Here is a 24,663-nt window from a genome sequence, read left to right as displayed (position 1 = left end):
TAATGATTTTATTGTTACAACAAACAAATCTATTTTAAAGTACGTGTATTTCTGAGTAAAATAATGTATGGCCACCAAAGAAAATTTGGAAAAAGAAAAGAGCACCAAGGATAAAGTGAAATTTTTTATTTTAAAATTCACATCTCCAGAGACAATTGTATTGGTATTTGGGTATAAACGTATGCCCAGCTTTTTTCTTTAGTTTGATGAGGGTTTTTTTTGTTTTGTTGCTGTTGTTTTGGTTTTTTGTTTGTTTGTTTTTCAGTGACTCATGGCTTAAAGACTACTTTTTAATCAGCCTTTTCCTTAGCAACATGTCTTGGACATTTTCCCCAATCATGAATATTCTTAAACAACATCATTTATAACGGCTATATTGTATTCTAGTCCATATATCTGTAGCATCATTAATATAACCAACACTCGTTGGCTGGCATCTAGGTTGTTTCTTGATCTTTTTTTTTTTTGCTTCCTTGCTTTTGCTATTAAGTGCCAAATTGAAATTCATTAATTAATTTTTAATAGTTCTATTTTTAAATGATAATTTCAAGGCCATCAAATATTGGCAGATTACATAAACTGTTGAAATAGCCACATAAGTGGTTTCCCAAACTTGTCTTCTCTACAGCCTGCTGCAATCCATCTGTTGCACTGCAGCAAGCATGGTCTTAGTAGAAATGACTGCTACGGTCCCATTGTCATGACTCCCAGGGTCATTGTGTTTAAAGTCTGAACTGCTTTCCAGGACTTCTAAGGCCCTTTACACTGTAGGCTGTATTTTCTCTCCATCCACTTTCTCCCACCTCTTCACACGGTCCACCTGGGCTGCCAAGTCAGCCATACTGATGTTTTAATTACCAAAAGTCACTGTTCTTTCTCTCAGATTAAAACCATCTTATGTGCTTTTCCCTGCCTGGGCAACCTAACCCAGGCTCCTTTTCCCTGCTCCAGGTAAAAGTAATCAGAATTGTTTTTGCAAAGTTTTGAGTAAAAGAAAGTAAGGCTTATATAAGAAGCAATTTCTGTTAGCTATTGTCAATACATATTATAAATAACATTGGCAAAGGAAGGAGGAAAAATTCAAATTTCAGTCCTCTTTAACACCATCACTTTCAGAGGCCTTTTATGATGCTCTAGTTCTGAGAACCCTTTTTCCTCCACCCTATGCACTCCATGGCCCACCCATGCCAAGGGTTCTCTCATATCATCTGAACCCCACCCTCCCATGATAAGGCACATAACGTTTTATATGAATATGTGTTTAACAGTGCAATCATCTCTTTCTACAGTAAATCACAAGCTCCCTGAGAACAGAAACTGTGTCTTTTTTCTCCTGGTAAAGAGTGCCCACAACAAATAAATATACATAGTGTCTGATTTATCATGGTTCAACCTAACGATTTTTCAACTACATGATGGCAAGAAAGCCACATGTATTCAGTACACTCCTTGACTGATGATGGAGTTAAATCCTCAAACTTATCCAGAAGTTACCCCGTAGTAAGTCACGGAGCCATCAGTACTTGTTATGGAAATCTTATCTCAAATTTCTAAAGAATTAAGTCTTTGTTATTAAAATTAAAATGCAAGGTGTTATGATTTGGAGGTTTTGTCCCCTCCAAATCTCATGTTGAAATAAAATCTCCAATGTTGGAGGAGGGTCTAGTGGGAGATATTTGGTTTATGAGGGTGGATCCTTCATGAGTGTCCTGGTGCTGTCATCACCGTAATGAGTGAGTTCTCACTCTGTGAGTTCACACGAAATCGGGTTATTTCAAAGAGTCTGTCAAGACCTCCTTGTCTTGCTCTCTCTCTCTCTCTCTCTCTCTCACCATGTGATATGCTGGCTCTCCCTTGGCCTTCTTCTATGATTAAAAGCTTCCTGAGGCCTCACCAGAAGCTGAACAGATGCTGGCACCATGCTTGTACAGCCTGCAGAAATGTGAGCCAACTAAACCTCTTTCTTTTTTTAATAAATTGCCCTAGTCCTAGGTAGTCTTTATAGCAATAGAAAACTGACCAACACAAAAGATAAATCACAATGCTTTTCTATAAAAATTTAACCCAAAGAAAGTAGGAATTGATATAAGAAACTATCTCCTTTAGCTCTTATTTTAATAACTTTAATAAAGGAAGAAATGATAATTAGTAGCTATTAAGATATATGAAAGATTGAAAGTCCATTATTAAGAATTTGGTTGGTTTTATGATGTTACATATACTATTTTTGTATTGATTTATCTGATTATAAAGCCTCCATTTTCACCTAACACTTTGCAGAAGCATTTTACCATATTAAATAATTATTGAATGTAAAAGTAATTATGTTGAATTACAATTTCTAAACATTTTCATGTATATCTGGTAATTATAACAATTTTATGAAATGCTCTTTTGTTAATATTATAATTCCTAGCAATATCACAGACATTTGATAAGTTTCCCAATCACTACATAGTAAGGCAAGAAAAAAGGAAAATCCATTTGTACAACATTGAGAAAATTCTTCTTAAATAAAATGCAAAACCACCTGCAATAAGAAATTAATATGTCAAATGCAAGAAAACTGTATAAAAATGCACCAAGCAGGAAATAAGATGACTCACAATTTTACAGAATTCATTTACTCTTGATAAATCTAATGAAAGAAATTCCAAAGGGAAGATTTAGTGAGTAACAGATTTATTTTTAAAAAATAGCTATGACCCCTACTGTAGAAGAAGTATAGTGCAGAAAAGTTGAAGGAAGAAATAGTCACTTTCGTTTAAATTAACAAAAACTCTACCTTATTTCTCTATTTCACATGACTTTTGGTTAAATATAAACCAAAAACAATTCAGCCAAATGAAAACAGAGGTAATTCAAACTAGAAATGTCAGAAAGAGGATTGATTTTCCCTAAACCAAATGTTTAAGGTTAATGTCTGGGTTTCCAGAAGAGAGCAATACAAAGAGAAAAATGACTGGGGGAGACCATGTTTGTCTGTTGTTTTAACTTGGTGAATAAAGATTTAGGTTCAGATGACTTGAGGAGTCTCATTGAAAGTTGTTTTCACTGAGACAATGAAAAACAAGACTTTTAACTTTATAATTCATTATCCCAAAGTGGGCTTACGATTCTAAGAAGGTCAGTTGCTCAGAAAAATGAAGACATTTTGTACTGTTGACGTTTAGAAAATCTCCTTTCAATTATATTGATAAATGGTTCAATTCTTCAATTTACTATGTGATGGCAGAGTTTTCATAATCTGTAAGAATAGAATATATACATATATACAATGGTCAGTTATTTTAACTCTGATTTTAATTAGAAACAGATACTTTTTAAGGAGATACTATGATAAATTATACACATTATATGAACTCTCCATGTTTTCTAAGTCTGTAGGCTACAAAATCAGTGGCATGTACTAACAAAATTGTTATTTATCTGTGTTTATGGATGAACACATTACCACATTTGGGACAATGATTTTTGTGATTGTTATTTCTATCTTCAATCTATGGCCAGAATTATGCCATAGAGGATGAGATTCAGGACCAAATCAGTTCGACCTTCAACCAGACTACTTAATTTCCTCAGAAAATCTTAAGTCAAATGTTTTCATATTAACACATATGCTTGTTCTGCAGCCTCAGTTACTGACACAGACTACCAATTGGTATTGTTGTTGTGTAGTCAAATTTTCTGACTTTGACTTTGGTGACAAGTATCTACCAAAGGGAGTATATGCCCTGTTGGATAAATAACGTGTGAAGGAATATGAACAGGGGAAAGGTCAAAATAAATTTCTGCTTAAAGAGTAAGGTGGAGTCCTTGTACTGTGGAAGCAAAGGCAGTAATTCCCAGCAAGCTACATTTAAATAATTTCATGGCTAAAACGGAGGCTTATGAAGGAGAGATTCAAAACCCACTCACTTGGTGATTATTATGATTAAGAGCTATCAATAAATCAAACTGCACAGCACATAAAGAAATACAGCTGCTGCATTTATGGTTTATTCTCTAACAGAGGCAAACATACTGTTGAGACAGTAAAGTCATCATGAAGAAAGTATTTTTATCTCAAAGGGTAAAAGTTCATGAGCACGTATAGGTTGGTTTTATTTCACATGTTGTGTCCTTTTATAGTGGGTGGAGATGGACAGGGTGTGAAGGTGCTCTTGAAGGCCCTTGTGAGGTTTTATGAAAGAAGTGAGTAATGAGAAATAATGACCTGAGATATATTGATTAAATAGTCTATGCAAAATAAAATAGATGTAATCCTTTTTAAAATACATATTTCTGTATTCTGGATGTGCTAAAAGTAATAAAAAATAAAACAATTACACTGCAAAGTAGGCGGTGCTATAATTTTGATTGAACCTGTTTCTACAGTTTGATGTTCTTCACTTGATATTCCATAGAACCATAACTGTTAAGAACCCTCTTATGCACATGTGGGGAAATAAACAAAATAAACCAAACAGACCATAGTATTTCCAAATAATTTCTCACCAAAAACTCCTGATCTAATGTAAAACATATATATGATAATGTTTGAGAACTGTCAGTTAACAAGCAATACACATTTTCTTGAAATACTGGCTAAAAGTTTATATGCTTAACTGTGAAACTTCTTGGGGTACAAGTATATAAATAAGCTGTTAAGAAAAGTAACATGAATGGTGCCTATCCTTTCAAACCCATTTTTTACTTTATTATGAAGGTAAAGTCTATTATAACAATGTATCTTAATTATGTGGTTTTGGAACTAAGATTATGTGTGCATATGGGAAGTACATGTGTGTATTTAAATTTCTACTTGAGAAAGTATGGGTTTTTGCTTTTTTCTTCAAAGTTTCTTGGACACATTTCAAAGTTTTAAACTGAAATTTTTATTGTATCCATCTATATTTCTTTCTTTTCTGGGATCATTTTTAGTGTTCCAGCCTACTAGAGCCCCAGCCATAGAGAATTACTTGTTCTATTATAATTAGTATAATAAATGATGTCATTAATGGTATCCACATAGCTTAGGAAATTAGTTTTACTTATGTTTTCTTAGATGGTTTTGCTGCCAAGAAATTCTCATTGGAAGATAGTTGAACAAAATATAAAAGTTCAGAAGCATGCTAATTCTATTTTTGGATTTGTGCTGTGTTAAATTTTGGCACTTTCTAATTTTTAATAATGTAAAAGGTCAAACACTCAATGCAAATGTATTTTAGAGTATCTACACTAAATGCCACATTAATTTCAGTGTAATTAATGAGCTTACCCTGTATGTATTAAGCAGGAAAATAGGAATATTTCCGTCAGAACTCATGAACCTAGAAGAATAATAGATAAGAAAAATAAATTTTGCAGCTTGTGTCCTGACTAGAAACAAACTAGATGGTCCATTTTTGTTTAATTTTCTAAGATACAGAAGTACAGTATAAATTTCATTTATCCATCACTATAGTTCCATTATCATCAGCCTTAGGGATAAATATTTTACAAGGAAGGTTAGGTAATCAGAGACTCACACCACTGGGCAGGTTATAATATAATATCATTATGTTAAATGACAAGCTCATTTAGTAATCAGATTGCATGCAAATTGACTGTTATGTCTACAAATTTCTAAAAGGTAATCTCGATTCAATCAAGTACATCATGTATTCAAATGGAAAGTAGAATCAATATTGGATTTACATCAAGTTTTATACAGACCTTGTCAGGAGATGCTGATGAATATATTATGGGCAAACTATATCTTAGTTGCTTATTATCTAGAATGCCAAGTTACATAGTTTTATCGTCAGTTTATTGATAGTGACCACTATTTGTTACTCTCAATCACAAAATGTCAAAGCCTATAGAAATTTATAAATGTTCTAGGCCAGTAGTTCTTAGAGTGTGGACCCCAAATTAGCATCATCAGCATCACCTGGGACCTTGTTAGAAATGCAAGTCCTCAGTGTGGAGGTTTCTCTAATGCAATCAAAGTCAAGCTGTTATCAGCTTAAAATTACCTGTTATAACCATAAGATGCTTTATATAAGCCCCACAGTAACCATAAAGCAAAAAAAACAAAAACAAAAAAAAAACTCCTATAGTAGATACACAGAAAATAGAAAGTAAGAAAGTATGTCACTGGAGAAAACCATTTAATACAAAGGAAGACCATAGAGATGAAGAACGAAGCAAATGATCTACAAAACAACAAAAAAATAGCAAAATGGCAGTAGTAAATCCTTGCTTATCAATAATTACTTTGAATGAAAATGGATTAAAATTGTCAATCAAAAACATGGAATGGCTGAAGGTATCAAAAAGAAAGACCCAACTATATTCTGCCTATAAGAGACTCACTTCATTTTTAAGACCACACATAGATGTGAAATAAGTAAAACAGAAAGTAAAATGATAGAAAAACATATTCATGCAAATAGAAACCAAAAGAGAGCAGGGGTAGCTATACATATATCATATAAAATAGACTTTAAGTCAAAAACTGTAAAATGAAACAAGATCATTATATAATGACAATGGAGTAAATTCATCAAGAGAATACAACAGTTGTAAACATATGTACAACCCAAATTGGAGCACCTAAATATATAAAGCAAATATTAATAAATTCTTGAAGGGAGAGAGAGACTCAAACAATAAGAATAAGAGACTTCAATATCTTGCTTTTAGCAGTGGATAGATCATCCAGAGAAAAAAATCAATAAGGAAACATTGGACTTAAACTATACCTTAGACCAAATGGACCTAACAGACAAATACAAAACATTCCATACAATAGCAGCAGAATATACATTTTTCTAAGCACACGTGGACCATTCCATGTTAGATCATATGTTAGGCCACAAAACAAGTCTGAACAAATTGAAGAGGATTGAAATCCTGTCAAGTCTCTTCTGACCACAGTGGTACAAAACTATAATAACGAGGAATTTTAGAAAATTCACAAATACATGGAAATTAAGCAACACTTTTGAAAAACAAATGGATCTGTGAAGTAATTAAAAGAGAAATTTAAAAATACCTTGAGACAAATAAGGGACACAGCATACCAAAATTTATGAGGAGCAGCAAAAGCAGTTCAAAGGTTAGCTAATACCAATTAATGCCTATACCAAAAAAGAAGTGTTTCAAATGACCTAATGTTGCACCTTAACCCTAACGTTAGCAGAAGGAAGGAATAATAAAGATCAGACTCAAAGTAAATGAATTAGAGACAAGAAAAACAATAGAAAAGAGCAACAGAAATAAAACTTGGTTTTGTTTTTTTTTTTTTTTTTGAAAGATAAACAAAGCAACAAACTTTTACCTAGACTAAGAAAAACAGAGAAGAGACTCAAGTAAATAAAACGAGAATTGAAAGAGGAGACATCACAACTGATGACATTACCATTACAGTAATGCAAAGGGATCATAAGACACTGTTAGACCAACTATAAACCCACAAATTGGATAATCTAGAAGAAATGGAAAAATTCCTAAACACATACAATCTATCCAGACTGAATCATGAAGAAATAGAAAATCTGAACAGAACAATAACAAGTAAAAAAGATTGAATCAGTAATAAAAGTCTCCTATCGGTGAAAAGCCTAGGACCTGATGCCTTCACCACTGAACTCAGCCAAACATTTAAAAAATAGAGAACACCAGTCATTCTCAAACTCCCGTCACTCTTCCAAAACATTGAAGAGAAAATACTTGCAAACTTATTTTACAAGGCCAGCATTACCATTATATCAAAACCAAAGACCCTACAAGAAAAGTAAATTACAAGCCCTTATCTTTGATAAACATAAATACAAAAATCCTCAAACAAAAACTAGCAAACAGAATTCAAAGGACACTAAGAGGATCATTCACCATGATCAAGTGGGATTTATCCCAGGGATTCAAGGGTGGTTCAACATAGGAAAATCTTACACTCACAACATATGTAATATATACCACATTAACAGAATGAGGGACAAAAATTATATAATCATCTCAATAGGTGCAGAAAAAGCATTTGACAAAATTCAACATCCTTTCATGATAAAAAGAAAAACCTCAATGAATTAGGTATAGAAAGACCGTACCTCAACACAAGAAAGGCCATCTATGACAAACCCACAGTTAACATCATACTCAAGAGTGAAAAGTTGGAAATTTTTCTCTAAGATACAGAACAAGACAAGGATGCCCCACTTCTATGTAACATAGTACTGGAAAAGCCTAGCTAAAGCGAGCAGGAAGAAAAAAGAAATAAAGGGCATCCGAATTGAAAAGGAAGAAGTGAAATTGTCCCTGTTTGCAGACAACATGATCTTATATACAGAAAACCCTAAGACTTCACACACACACACACACACACACACACACACACACACACACAACAGACAAAACTGTTAAAACTAATGAATTCTGTAAAGTTGCAGGATACAAAATCAGCTTACAAAAGTCAGTAGTGTTTTTATACACTAACAAAAAAAAAAACAACAAAATAATCATATTCATAATGGCTACAGAAAATTAAATACTTCGAAATAAATTCAACCAAGGAGGTAAAAGACCTGTACACAGAAAACCATGTAACATTGATGAAAGAAATTGAAGAATAAATGAAAAGAGATCCTGTGATTATGGATTGGAGGAATTAATACTACTAATGTGTCAGTACCACTCAAAGCTATCTACAGACTCAATGCCATATCTATCAAAATTCCGATGACATTTTTTATAAAATTGAAAAAACAATTCTAAAATTCTGATGGAATCACAAAAGATCCTGAATAGCCAAAGTAATGTTGAACAAAAGGAACAAAGCTGGAGGCATCACACACTACCTTACTTCAAAATATACTACAAAGCTAAGTACTCAAAACAATATGGCACTATTGTAAAAACAGACGCATAGACCAATGGAATAGAGAGCTAAGAAATAAATGCACACATTTTTGGTCAATTGATTTTTGACAAAAGTGCCGAGAACAGTTTCTTCAGTAAATGGTGTATCAACTAACAATGGATTAAAGAATTAAATGTAAGACCTGTAACTGTAAAACTATTAGAAGAACACATAAAGGAAAAGCTCCATGATAGTGACCTATGCAATGATGTTTTTTTGATATTGTATGACGCAAAAACCACAGGAAATGAAAATGAAAATAGACAAATGGGATTACATCAAACTAATAAACTTCTGTACAGCAAAGGAAACAATCAGCAGTGTGGAGAAACAATCTACAGAATGGTAGAAGATATTTGCAGCCATTCATCTGATAAGGAGTTAATATTCAAAGTATATAAGGAACTCAAACAACTGAAAAGCAAGAAAACAAATCCTGATTTTTTTTTTTTAATGGGCAAAGGACCTGAATAGATACTTCTCAAAAGAAGAATGGCCAACAGATACATGAATAATGCTCAACATCACTAATTATCAAGGAAAAACAAATAAAAGCCACAATGAGATATCACAATGGTTATTGTCAAAAAGACAAAAAATAATAAGTGTTAGTGATATGTAGAAAAGGAACCCCTTGCACAACTGCTAATGGGAATGTAAATTAGTAAAGCCATTATGGAAAACAGTATGGAGGTCCTTCAAAAAAGTAAAAATAAAACTACCATAGGGTCCAGCAATCCCAGTATTGGGTATTTAGCCAAAGGAAATGAAATCAGTATATCAAAGATACATCTATACTGTCATGCTTACCATAGCATTATTCACAGTAGCTAAGATAGGGACTCAAGCTAAGTGTCCATCAAGAGATGAATGGATAAAGAAAATGTGGTACATACACACAAACGAGTAGAGTAGTATTCAGCCTTTAAAAAGAAGGAAATCCATCATGTATTAAAACATGGATGAACCTGGACAATGTTAAGTGAAATAAGCCAGACAGAGCGGAAAAAAGTACCATGTGATCTCACTCACGTATGGAATTCTAAAAAGTTGAACCCATAGAAGCATAGAGTCCAGTGGTGGTTACTAGAGGCTGGCAGGGAATTGAGGGATTGGGGAGAGGTTGGTCAAAAGATACAAAATTTCAGTTACCTAGGAGGAACAAGTTCAAGAGATCTATTGTACAACATGATAACTAGAGTTAATAAAAATGTATTCTTGAAAATTGCCAAGAGTTGATTTTAAGTTCTGTCTCTATAAAAAATGTTAAGTATGTGGTAATGCATATACTAATTAGCTTGACTTAACCATTCCATTTTATATATATATATTTCAAAACACTATATTATACACAATATATACAATTTTTGTTAATTAAAAATGAATTAATATATAAAAAGACATGTAAGTGCCACCCCAGACCTCCTGAGCCAGAAATTCTATGGGTAAAGCCCAAGAATCTGTGTTTTGCAAACCCTTTGGGTGATTCCAATATATGTCTAAATTCCAGGCAACACTGTTCACTTTTTCCAGTTTTGTGACAAGAATGCAGCAAAGTCAGAAGGAACCTCAGATCTCCTGATTTCCCTAAGAATATCCCACTGCCATTTAAGTTACCTTGACTTTGTTATGCCTCAAGACAAAATAAATTTTTAGTGAACATCTATGTGATATATATGATATACAAAGTCTGCCTTCATGGAGATACATTTGCAAAGAGGAGGCAGGCAGCAAACAAAAAATATGCAGACTATAATATATTTAATAAATACATACATACTTGAATATATTTAATAAACATATATATATACACAAGAATATATTTAATAGAATGTTAAAGAGTGCTCATGCCATAAAGACAAATAAAGCAGAGTGAAGGGAAAATTAAGCACAGAGGGTGGAATCTTAGAGTTGTCCCTTAGAGAGACCCTCTCTGTAAAGGTAATTTCATGTTTGTTGTTCCAGAGTTACATACTCTTAGCCTGTATCTTGGTTAATTCAATTGCAAGATGCTTTTACCCTGTACTGTGTGTTCCAGTTAATAGGGAATTAGTGATAATACTGTACTGTCTCTCCACCATCCAACACCCATTTTTGTGATGATGAATTGTATCATTTTTAGTATATGTTTGAAAAATCTTTAAGAAAAAATTGCCATGCAAAACTGAGGAATGGTCACATCTCCTAGATCAGACAGTTGTCAGTGGCAACAAACAGGCTGCTGTCAGCTCCCGAGGATCTGAAGGCAAATTGCAGATGTCCTGTGATGGCCAGCTCCTTACCAGAACCTACCTCTCAAGGGGATGCACAGTTGAAGGACAACACTACCTGGTTTGAATAACCAGCATGAATAATCCTGACTTAATGAGTCAAAGCATCCTACCTTCTTCATTTTCACTGCTAAAAGCCTGAGATTGGGTAATTTATTTTAAAAAAGAGGTTTAATTGACCCACAGTTCTGCATGGCTGGAGAGGCCTCAGGAAACTTAAAATTATGGTGGAAGGTGAAGGGGAATCAAGGCACCTTCTTCACAAGGCAGCAGGAAGGAGCAGTGCTGAACCAAGTGGAAAGAGACCCTGACGAAACCTTCAGATTTCATGAGAACAGCATGAGGGAGAATGCCCCCATGATTCAATTACCTACACTTGGTCTCTCCTAGGTGGGGATTATGGGGATTACAATTCAAGATGAGATTTGGGTGGGGACACAAAGCCTAACCATATGAGCATGACACATAAAAAAAAAAAATTGCAAGATACCAGTACAGCATCAAGCACATTTCACCTGATTACTGGAACACGGTAGCTTCATCTTATACAGATAGACAGTGTCAAGACTCTACTTCATGCATAGCTGACTTCCAAACTTGCACCTGTCAAGGGCACTATTTTATTTTACAGATGAGGAAACTGAAGCCCAAGAGACATTAAGTGACTTGTGAAGTTTCAAAGTTTGAGGTGCCCTTATCAGCCATTGTTTTACATAGTAATGAAAAAGGATCATACCAAGGGGAAAACACACATGTAATTAATTGAAAGTTGTCACTGTGTGGGAGTTTCCAGGTTGAACGTATGTTCTTATTGGGATGTTTAAAATAGTATTTAATTAAATGCTGTGAGAAGGCTAGATTGTTATCCTGCAGTGCCCTGGGAGTATAAAAAAGTTGCCCCTAATGTTTCTATGCTTACTGATCCAGTGCAGTGTGATTGGAGAGGCCCAAATAGAAGCACGGTTTATGTGAAAAACAAGAAATAAATAAATTAGGAGAAAAGGAAATCCTCTAACCTTGATGGGCATTTTCTCTAGGTGGAAGTTAAAGAATTTCTAGAGAAGACTGCATTTTTTTAAATAAGCAAGCTGGGTTTCATCTTGGGGGTTAAGTGGTGGGAGGGGGGAACTTAAGGAAAGCTTTGTCTTTTAAAAGGATCTTGGTGTTTCAGAAGCTATGAAGAGCCATGAAGCAGAGCCCAGAGGACATCTACAGCATGGTAAACAGGAGCAAATACACAAACTACGAATTGGGCAATCTGGGTTTTTAGACCTCCCTGGAACCTAACAATCCTAGCAAAGGCATTAGCAAAATCATGCAAACTCCTCCAGGTTCAGTTTTTCCAAGTGCTAAGTAGGAACAAGTTTTACTCTTTCATTTCTCAATGCTCTTTTGAAAATTAAATGAAGTAATTATATGTGAAAACATTATGACACTTGAAAGCAATATACATACATGTTACTACCTCAATTAAGCAGGTGACCTGCCACCAAGAGGATGTAGTGCCCAAGGGGAGGAGCCACCAGCAGAAGAAGACCAGGAGTGGCAGGTGTCTGACACAGGGAGGGCTCTGGTAGCAGAGAAGGAATAGGAGAGACACCCGGGGAGGGGGTCAGAGAAAGCCCATGGCCTGGAGTGTGTGACCTTGAGAAAATCAATACAGAAAATCCCAAAGGAAAATACAGAGGCCAGTAGTCATCAGCAGCAAGAGCCACCCGGAAAGAGGAATGAAAAAGGTAGCCTAGACCAGATATTCCTGATCAGAAATTTGCAGTGCAACCAAAATGTATGTGCACTTTTCAGGCTCTGTTGGCCCTGAATGAGGTTTGTCATCTGAGGCCAAGTCCCCTTCAGGTGAATAGTCGTTCCCGTCTGGAGGTGATGGGAGACAGTGACAGATCATCAGGCATTATATTCTCATAAGGAGCACACAATCTAGATCCCTCCCCTGCACAGTTCACAACAGGGTTCATGCTTGCATTAGTCCATTCTCACGCTGCTATAAAGAACTATCTGAGACTGGATTATTTATGAAGAAAAGAGGTTTAGTTGACTCACAGTTCCACGGGATTAACAGGAAGCATGACTGGGAGGCCTCAGGAAACTTTACAATCATGGTGGAAAGTGAGGAGGAAGCAAGTTATGTCTTCTCATGGTGGCAGGAAAGACAGAGAGCACAAGGGGAAAGTGTCATGCACTTTTAAACCACCAGGTCTCATGAGACTCATTCTGAGAATAACAAGGGGAAAGTCCACCCCCATGATTCCGGCACTTTCCACCAGGAACCTCCCCCAACACATGGAGATTATAATTCAAGATGAGATTTGGGTGAGTACACAGAGCCAAACCATATCAGGTGTCATGCGACTAGCAGGGTTTGAGTGTCCAGATAAGAAAAAAAAGGTAAGATGGAGAGGTGGCGAGGTAATCCCTCTTCTCTGGTATTTTTTTTCTGAGGTCATTGTGGTCAAATCTGACACCCAAATAAGTGAAAGAGGAATGAGCTGCCTGCTGTGTCCCCTTTAATTCCTACCCTCAGAACAATAACTTGCAATGCAGTGAATCAGGGGAGTCAACACACTGCACCAAGAAAAGCAAGGCAACAGTTAATGGGAAATGAAAGACAGCACAAGGAAGAAAGAAGGGAGGGAGGCGGGCCACACATCCTCCTGTGAGATAAGATTCCCTTCAGGGAAAACTAGAGATGTAGAGATACTTCAGGGGTGACATAGAAGGAAGGGAGGGCAAGGAGGGAAGATTGACTTTGCCTTTGTTCACCTTTGTATTGTATTATCTCACTTGTTGCGACAAATGTGCATTCCTTCTGTGATTTGGAACTCATCAGAGGAAAAATATTAAATACAAAGCAGTAATATACAATAGAGATACGTGCTAAAATTTGCATTGTGGTAATTACTTGGGACTGTGAATAAGGTTAGACACATCTGCAGTGTTAATGTGATTAGTGCTGCAACTCTGTTTATATTAAGATCATGCTTTCACGTAAGAATGATGCTGCAGGAATAAATAATTTAAATAAATGCAAATGAAATAACAGGTAAGAGAAAGTCTTATAGTAACCATGAAATTCTTCATTCTGTCTATGCATTTTAAGTTGAACTGTGTAAAATTACTTATATTTTACAGTAGAGGTGTGATCTACAAAACTGTTATTTCATAGGATTCAATTTTATCTTTTTATCTAGATAGACTGACAGGTAGATATAGGTAGTAGATACATACATACAAACATACATGCATATATATATATGTGTGTGTATAGATATATATACACATACAAATATATATGTATCATTTGAGGCTTTTAATATTTGCTTAAAATTGTTTGTTTTGGTCCTACTTTCTGTTTCATTGATGAAGTATATTTACATAAAGATAATCCTGCCAGTTACACGCTTATCCACTTGCACTTTCTATCCTACATTTTATGTCTTCTAGGATTTATGGAAAAACGCAAGTTTCTGTGAACATGATTATGTTTTCCAAAAATAACACACTGTGACTTAAGAGGAGAAATGGAGCAAAGCCAAATATATTGATAATAAATGACAATGTTAGAAAAAGACCAAACATAGCAATTCATCCTCCATTTAGTGATATTTTCAAAACATAAAATAGGCTCATGAATCCATTAGGAGGCCCTCCCCACTCCCACTGCTCCTATTTTGGATTATTGAAGAATCAAATTCCAGACACGAAAGGCCTATGGTATTGCCAGGCCCCTTTCCAAATCTCCTGATCTACTGGACATTGAAACGACAGCAGCTGCTCCTATATTTTTCTCTGCCAATAGACTTTACCCTTTTATGTCTCTTGTGCAATATGTTCCTCTTGCAAATAACAGGAACTGTGCATAATGACAGTTGTGACCACACATCTCATTATACATAGACCACAGTCCCTATGAGCAAATTAGTGAATTAACCATACAACCTTAAAACAGATTAGCAGTAAAGAGACTGTTTTCAGACCAAAGTTTAGAGATTTGTTACTTTGGAGTATTATATCTTCCTCCATGATAAACATAAATATTACGTATGGAGCATTTACGGGAGTAAATACATACTATACTTTTTACTTAGCCTAAGCCATGAAGTGTGGGTATTATTATCCCGTTTTAAAAACGCAAAACCTGAAGCCTTTCAGTGATTTCTCATTAAAGGCAAATTAGGATTTAAACCAGACCAGTCTACATGGGAACCCTGCACTCTATGTTAGACTTTGACTTGGAGGTTAGCTTCAGAGCTGCTGGTGTTAGAACTGTTCGTGACCATTGAATGCAAAGTAAATAGGACGTAGGAGGAGAAGAAAAGGTCAAAACCATAGCAAATTTTAACAGCAAAAACTTCAACAGGGTCTTAGCAAAAATTGTGGCAATATCTACCGGTAGGAACCTCAAGAAAACCCCAAAAGGAAAACATTCTGTATTTGGTGCTTCAATGTGAAGAGGAGAGCAGCATTCTCACATTTCTTTTGCCCATGTAAGTAGTAAGTAGACACATAACTTCAATAAACACCAAAGGATGTGCAAATTAAACTGCTAGAGGTGTTATCTTTTGACTATTCTTGAATAGTAAGCTTTAGTTCCTTGAGTGTGGAGCCCAATTCATTCATTTCTTTCTTATTCTTTCATGAAACATTTTACACAACTATGGCAGCTGTTCAGTAAATGTTTTCGTCTTGAATTGACTCTTCATTTGTGATCAGTACCGTTGATCATTTCAGATATGTTTAAACTTTAGTGAAAGAAGTCCATTTTTCTTATTTTAAAAAAATGAAAATAATAAAAATAATCCTTAAGGTTATTTGACCCTAAAAGAGGTATCTCCAATATTTACCAAAGTCAGTCTGTCTTGCTCTACTCAGGTTGTCATAGCAAAATACCACAGACTGGTGGTGTAAACAACAGATTTATTTTCTCACAGTTCTGAAAGCAGAAAGTCTGAGGGCTCTCTTCCTGGCTTGCAGACAGCCGCCTTCTCACTGTGTCCTACAGGGCCTTTCCTTTGTGTGTGTGCATGGAGAGAGAGGAAAGAGAACTGTATTCTCTCTCTCTCTCTCTTTCTCTGCCTTCTTATAAAGCCATCACTGCTATAGCATTTAGGACCCACCCTTGTGACCTCATTTAACCTTATTTACTTCCTAAAAGTCCTGTCTTCAAGTGCAGTCACATTTGGAAGGGATGTGATTCGGTCCAGAGTCATCCTCTAACAACAGTATAGTCCAAGATGCCAGTAGTCACATGCTAAATGCAACATGAGCATCCAGAGACCAGTTCACCCACCAACTGCAACATCTCAGAGAAACTGCCTGGCTACCCTTAATCCAATTATGGATTTTATGTCTAGACTAAAGCAAAGGCCCATTTAAACTAAGAAAGCTTGCCAAAATCAAAATTCTGAGGTTTGGACTTTCTTAAAGAACTGAGAAACTCAGGAAGATTCCTTGGGACTCCAAACAAAACATACACTGTACACCTCCTTCTACAAATACCTATGGAATGAAGGACCCCCCCTTCAAGTTTAGAACCCATGAACTTTGAGTACCTTTTATAAAACCACCAGGCTCCTGACACTTCCCCAAGATACAAAGCATCCCTGGCCTGCGAACAGGGGGCATTTTGGCAGCAGGGGCTCTCCCAGAATCATTCTCATTTGCACGTCCCATTCCAGTGTGGTTCCTTCACATCTTGGGACATCTCAACCAGGAGGGAGTGGGGAGAGGGATGTGCTCTGAGATGGCTGAGTTTGTTCACAGTGAACACCCCTGTGCGCCAGTCAGGGTTCAGGCAAAGGAGAACCAATCGAAGATAAATATTAAGGGGCTTATTTCAAAGAACTGGCGTATGTGATCGTGGGGTAACACTAGGCAAATCTGAAGTCCAGGGAGCAGGCCTCCAGCAGGTGTAAGCTGGGATTCCAGGATATGGCCTGAAGTTGCTGTCCACCTGAAGGATTTCTCCTTCACCAGGAAATCCTCAGCCTGCTTTTCAGGACTTCCAACTGATAGAATCAGGCTCGCCCAAATGACCTAAGATCATCTTCCTTACAATGGACCTTAATCACCTACAAAATACCTTCAGGACAACACCTACATGAGCATTTGATTGAGTAACAGGGGCTGTAGCCTAGCTAAGTTTACACATCCAAAGACCACCACAGCCTGTATACAGTCCCATGACACTGCTGAAGGCTACCAGGCCCCAAGCCAAAAACTGGAACCACATAGAGATGATAAAGGCCTCCTAGTGAGATCCTGAGAAGCAACAAGAAAAGCCACAGTCATAGCCCTGGGATTTGGCACCACCACCAATAATCACACAAAACTCCCACCATCACCAGCAAAACCTGCAGGATACTTCCCATTGGGCTATGTAAGGGTTAAGTGGAAGAAATTTTTTGAAATACAGTGAAAACCAAAGTTCTACATACATATAAAGGAGTGCTGTTTTTACTATTATTATTTTTCGCTATCAGAAAATGTTCACTTTTCATCTAGAACCTAGAAATATCCTCACAAGTACACAAGGGTATTAGGCGGTATCATCTCCATAACAGTAAACTCTTTTTCTATTGTTGAGTTCCATATATTTCTTACTTTTAACCAGTATCACTCAATCTAATCCATATCAGTATCTTAATCGTAAGACAGGAGCCATCTCTTCTAGCATGTGCTTCTCTCAATGGATGAAGAGTATGCATACAATCAAGAAAAAAAAATCCAGAGTAAAATATGTCATTAATGCACATTTTTAAATCCAAAATGTTTTGCTGCTCATCAAACAAGCAAGCAGCTCTTCACAATCCTGCTATCCTGGCTGCAAGAATATGTGAAAATCTCTCCTGGGGGAACTCATGCAACTTGCACAGGATTCATTTTCATTCCAGCATGTACAGTCCCAGAAATTTAATAGGATTTCAGGCCATCTTCTTGCTTTCTAACTGTGGTAAGAACACTTAACATGAGATCCACCCTCTTGAGAAATCTTTAAGTGAACAATGCCGTGCTAAAAGGACAATATTGTACAACAAACCTCTAGAACTTACTCATCTTGTATAACTGAAACTTTAGACCTGTTGAACAGCAACTTCCCACTTCCTCCTCCCCGTAGACCTTGAAAAGCATCATTTTACCCTCTTTCTATGAGTTTCCTAATTTTAGATACCTCATAGAAGTATAATGATGCTGTATTTGTCCTTCTGTGTCAGGTTTATTTCACTTATCATGATGTCCTCCAGATTCATTTGGATTGTAGCACAGGGGTGTCCAATATTTTGGCTTCCCTGGGCCACCTTGGAAGAAGAAGAATTGTTTTGGGTGACACATACACTAACACTAACGATAACTGATGAGCTTTACAAAAATTGTAAAAAAAAAATCTCATGATGTTTAAGAAAGTTTATGAATTTGTGTTGGGCTGCATTCGTAGCTGTCCTGGGCTGCAGGTTAGACAGGCTTGTTTTAGCAAATGGGAAGATTTCCTCCTTTTTTAAGGCTGAGTAATATTCCATTTTGTGTATATTTTCATATAGTGAGTGTGTACTACATTTTCTTCATCAGTCAACATACAATTAGGTTGTTTCCATATCTTAGCTATTGTGAATAATGTTTAGGCCATGATCGTACCACTACCTAGTATCCTATACTAAACACGAATACCCCAAATTGTAACTACTTTAATGAACAAAAATTATTATGCTTATATTTTCTGCTACATAGATTTTTATACATGCAAACTTAATCTCTCTAAAATAGCAATTGTCAGGAGAAAGCAAAAAGCAGAATCCCAAATAATTTTTCCTAATAATACACACCAGCGGACTTCAAGCAAGAATCAAGCTGCCTCTGTGCATGGGATCATCTCCACAGGGTGCATAGATTAATACTAAGAATGAAGAGTAACAGAGACATTTGGTCTTAAACTTGCTATTTTTATATCATGTATCTTCCCATCCAGAAACTTAAAGCAGCATTAACATATAAATTTAAACATACAGAATCAATATGAAAATATCATCAGAATGTATTTTTATTAAACTAAAAAGCTAATTCACTCAACAGTTTCTAAATATCAAAATAACATACTCTATACACCATGGAATACTATGCAGCCATCAAAAAGAGTAAGATTTTTTATCCTCTGCAGGAACACGGATGGAGCTAGAGGCCATTATCCTTAGCAAACTTAGGCAGGAACAGAAAACCAAATGCCGCATGTTCTCACTTGTAAGTGGGAGCTGAATGATGGGAACACATGGACACATAGAGGGGAACAACAGACACTGAGGCCTATAGAAGGATAGATGGTGGGAGAAGGGAGGGGATCAGGAAGAATAACCAATGGGTACTAAGCTTTATAACTGGGTGATGAAATAATCTATACAACAAGCCTCTCTATGACAAAAGTTTACGTATGTAACAAACCTGCACATGAACCCCTGAACTTAAAATAAAAATTAAATTAAAAAAAATCATTGGCCATTCATGGATTACATTGTCATATTTTTGTTAATACAATCATGTCAACCATGCTATGAAAATTATATATATATTGGTTAAAATGGTCTAGAATCCTGAGAAAAGTCAATAATTGAAAGTTACCCATAGGACATGCATGTCTGAGTCTCGACTTCCTGCTCATACTCCCTGCATCACACTTCCTATGTGGGCCCACATTTCTCTGCTTTCTGTTGCACATTCTAACAGCCAGTAACAGATTTCCCTAAAATACATTATGTCTGCATCTTTTTGGTTCAGTTCAAACTGTCTGTTATGGGGGCGGCAGTGAAGGGAATAAAAAGAAGCTCTCTTAACAAAAGAATTCTGATAAGAGATATATTCTCTAGTGAATCATCCTCTGAATGTTAACCATCACCGTTATGAGTAATACACACATCATTATAGGCTATTTACCCTATAATCTCTTTATTTTCCATCTTTAAAAGTACCCTATTGTGGTATAGCAGTAGTCTCTTGGAGCAATTTTATGGGGCAGCAAATCTTTGAGAACAATTTTCTATATTCAGAATTAACACATGCTTCACTCTTTTTAACAATGGCTCTAACAGGATAAAAGCTTGATTCTAAAACCACAGGAGTCGCTCATTTTCTCTTCTTTGTGTCTGTCCTAAAATAATTTTTCCCCTGTGAAAATCACATGAGCTCTCTGATTTTTTTCCATTTCATATTTATGTTGATAGCATGCTATTGTTTTTTAAAAAAAAAAATCCTTTGACGACTATTGCCATCAAAACAATAGCAACAACAAAACTCTATGTGTCTTATGAGAACTAATTTAAACAACACTTCTCAGGTAACTTAACTATCTTTACTGGAAATTAATTGTGATTAATAGTTTAATTCGGTCCTGTGAATTTTATTGGTAAGAGGGCCACTTACCTAATTTTCTTTTCTCTAGTGAAAAAAAAAATTGTATTCATTCTTTCTTTCTCATGTATCATGAGGTTATTCAGCTCTCCCTATGAAACTATCCAGTTGGTCACTATTACATAAATTATCTAATTAAGACTTGATATGTATTTCATATCAAGGAAGGATGGCACTGAAACTTAGTAGAGTCTTACTAAATAATGGGTAAATGTCAAATCCAGCAAAAATTTTGAAGGCTCCATCTTTAGCGTGGAAATTGTTAAATATCACTACTTATTGACATTGTCAAGAACTGTGAAGGGCCTGAAATTTTTACCCTACTTGTAAACTAACAAATTAGCCTGCCAAAGTTTCATGGATGTTGGCAGAAGACATGAGACTGCTGGGTCAGAGACAATGGGCAGTTTATTACTCACAGCAATTGCATTAACTAGAGTATTAGCCTTTTTGATGGTCTCCTGAATCCCAGTTCCCGCAAGATGATGCAAAAAGGTTCAGGTGGCACCTGCACATGAAGTAAGTTGTATCACAGGAGGGAAACTACAAGTTTGAGGAGTCCCAATGTTTTATAATAGGCAATAATCCAGCCTGACATTTCCCCCAGAAAAAGACATTATTTTTTTTGTACTGGAATAAACAAATCTTCCTTTGGCTTCAGAGGAAGACCTTGGAAGGCCTGTGTTTCTTGACACATCCTCAGAAAGATAATCCAGAACAAGGCAATCATTGCCTTTGCTCACAAAACATGCAGAAACGCAAAAGACTCATGGAGAACAGTCTATCAATAAACGTTCTTCATTTTCTCTCTCAATCTACATCTGTTTAGATTTTTAAAAAATACTTGTTGGGACCAGTGGGTTATAATGAAGTTATAAAAGTTTTTAAAAAAGAAATAGTAATTTCCTTATTCTCACACTTACACCTATAGCCTACATTGACAATCACATTTAGCTTTATAGTATTTTTACATTTTTATTTTATAAAGGATTGTCATTTCCCCATGTCAGGACCAGGCTAAATAATTAAAGTACTTTGATTCGACAGGTAATGATTAACAATCAAAAATGTGCAGGGCAAGATGAGACATCTGTACTTCATTTTGTGTTCCATTCTGTGTACACAGGAGTGAGCTGCTGCATCCATTTTTCATAGTTTTATTCATTAATATTTACTGAGTGCCTGCTGTGTGCCTGGCATTTCACAACGCTCCAAAGACACAAAAGTAAATAAGCTTCCTCTTCTCAACTCAGTATAATCTTATAGAGGAGAGACAAAAGCAAGGAGATGAGAGATGAAATAGAGGTATGCAGAGGATGCTAACAGAGTGAAGTGGCTTCCAACTCAGGCTGGGCAGGATGGTGGGGAAGAGCGTGTAAGGCTTCCTAGATAAATTCTTAAAGAAAAAAATGGTAATTACCATGGTAGGAGTTGAAGTTCAAATGAGTGTGAGGGCGAGCCTTCCTAGTAAAGAAAGAAGCCCAAGCCACAGCTCAGAGAACCTGCTTTTTCTGGAAACTACATGTAGTTTCTAAGAGGGCCATTAGAGCAGAGGGTGTCAGGATGGTACTAGAAAGCTGAGGCTGGAGAAGCACATTTCGAACCACAGAGTCCTTAGGAGAAGGAGGTGTGTGTGTGTGTGTGTGTGTGTGTGTGTGTGTGTGTGTGTGTGTGTATGTATTTTAAAGACGAAGGAATTAATTGTGAAGCAGGGGTATTCTCCATTCTCTCGTATCAGCATCTTCCTGGTGCCTTCCTTCTATGACTCGGTACTTTTAGCTCCCATGAGACCTGTTTGAGTTGCTTCACTCATCTCTATCAAGGTTCTTCTATGATCATTTCATAGGATTTATATTTGGAAGGAGCTGTCTACAAAAAAAAAGAAAATAGCATTTACTCTAAAAATACATTTGCACAAGTCAGAAACTTACATGATTGAAGATCAAAAGTTAATCAATTAGATGATGCTAGCAACCTGAGCTATGTGTGGTGTGTGTTCCAAAAAAAGCAAACAGAAACTTACATCAGATAGCCTTGTTCTACTAGTTATTTTTCTTAAAAAAAAAATTATTTTTTTTGAGACAGGGTCTCCCTCTGTTGCCCAGGCTGGAGTGCAGTGGTGTGATCTCAGCTCACTACAGCCTCAACCTCCTCCTGGGCTCAAGCAATCCTCCTGCCTGAGCTTCCCAAGTAGCTGAGACCAAGGCACATGCCACCATGCCAACTAATTTTTGTATTTTTTGTAGAGGTGAGGTCTCACCATGTTGCCCAGGCTGGTTTCAAACTCCTGAGCTCAAGCGATCCTCCCACCTTGGCCTCCCAAAGTGCTAGGATTACAGGTGATAGCCACTGCACCCAGTGTCCTTTAAATTTTTTAACAAAAATAGTTTATGAACCACTTCAAACCCATTCACTGTCATGACCCCTTCTGAATCCAGGCTGAAGTGTTAATGAACACCCAAATGGTAGTTAATAAAGGAGACTGGTACCGCTGTGTCCTGAGAAAGCCACTTTAAATTGAGGCTCTGCAGGACTGAATGAAGTTAAGACTGAGAGGAGTTATACCCAGGGTATGGTTCTTTTAATCTTAGTCTTGAAAAATTACAAATGACCATTCATTTCAACTTCAACTGCTTTTGTACTTAGAAAAATCTCAAAATTCAAACTATTTTCCTAAATTTCTTTCTAGTGTTATTTAATGCTTATCTATTTCCTTATTTTTTCAAATTTGATAGAGGTATAAAGACTTGCATGCAGGCTTAGAGATAAAAAGACTCAAACAAACATAAACTGTTTCTGTTTTTTGATTTAAGATTTAGAAAAACTTAATTTATATGATTTACCAGTTTGCAGTAAGTCAGTGTTAATTATGTAAACATACATGGTTTGCATTAAAATACTCTTATCTTCTGCAGTAGTGAGAGCACAGGGTGAATTTAGGAACATTAGCCAACCCATTGTCATTGATGTAATCCAAGAACATTGCAAATGGTTTATCAATCATAACTTCTATTCAAGATTTAACTTTCTATTCTATTAAATGGTTATTACTCATAAAACAAAACAGAAACACTGTTTCTGACTTTCACAATTATGAAATGAGAGTAAAACATAAAGAGATAACAAATGTTTTTGGAAAAAATATTCTGTCAAGTACATACGAAATACAAATAATTCCGATTATGCTGTGCTCTTTTGAAAATCTTGTAACTGTGTGGCATTAAAAGAAAAGCATGATGCTTGCCTTGCACCTTTGCCTGTAAAATATGCTTTTATTTGCAAAATATTGTCCTTTTCCCCAGCCGTTGTGCTGTGTGACAGTGTTAACCTTTGGGGGTCAGTGAAGAGTTTTGAGCTGGTAGCCTGAGTTCCACCGTTACTGTATGTGTACTTCAGTGTCCTCATCTAAGAATGAGAATAAGAGCACCTCTCCTATAGGCCTATCAGGTAGATTAAGTAAATTGACATAAATGGGACGTCTGACACTGTTAGTGCTCACTAAGCTTTCAGTATTGTCATGAGCCCAGCACTCTGCTACTTGATATGTGATTGTATTTGACCCAAAGTAAGCTGGTAAGTGCTAGGACCGGCCATGGCCTCTATACTCTCAGCCTTTTCCCTATCCTGCAGGTTTTCAGTTCCATCAGAACATGGACCAGAATATTGTAAAGTAGCAGTTATTCTAAACATACATTTTTTTAGCCAAAACCATTAGTATTTAATATGAAAAATCATAAAAATATATCCCAAATATATTCTTCCAATTAATTAAAAATTAAAGACTAATAAGGGGTTAAGATGACAATTTTTATTGTGGCCCGCTGGTAGAGTGGTACCATGGCTAATAAGAGTTGCTAAACCCATCTAGAAAAGTGTTCTCCTAAAACATTAGGAATGTCAAGAAAATTCCTTCTTTCTCCTACAATCTTGACTCCATTTTCATGAATCTCAGATCTCTTACTTTCTATTGGGATGGTTACAATACAGTAGAAATATATTGCAATATCCAGTCCAGGAGGTGTGACTAACTAGAAAATTGTTCAGATTTCAGATTTCTAGGCTCTGAAATTATTACATGGTTTATTCATTGTATAATTCAGA

The 24,663-nt window shown here is 36.1% G+C and overlaps 1 protein-coding gene and 1 long non-coding RNA gene across 2 annotated transcripts in view; one reads left to right on the top strand and one right to left on the bottom strand.

Annotated features, from left to right (window-relative positions):
- DOK6 (docking protein 6) overlaps positions 1–24,663 on the top strand; it is a 435,381-nt gene that overhangs the window by 392,565 nt on the left and 18,153 nt on the right.
- LOC114673802 (uncharacterized) lies at positions 1,961–13,334 on the bottom strand. Its single transcript, XR_013408158.1, has 2 exons — positions 13,213–13,334; positions 1,961–5,312 (listed from the first exon to the last, which is right to left on the bottom strand). It is a non-coding gene; the product is annotated as an uncharacterized LOC114673802 (long non-coding RNA).

Source organism: Macaca mulatta, chromosome 18 (genome assembly GCF_049350105.2).
Source record: "Macaca mulatta isolate MMU2019108-1 chromosome 18, T2T-MMU8v2.0, whole genome shotgun sequence".
NCBI lineage: Eukaryota > Metazoa > Chordata > Mammalia > Primates > Cercopithecidae > Macaca > Macaca mulatta.
Note: the sequence above shows the minus strand (reverse complement) of the source record. Positions and strands in the feature narration are given on the sequence as shown.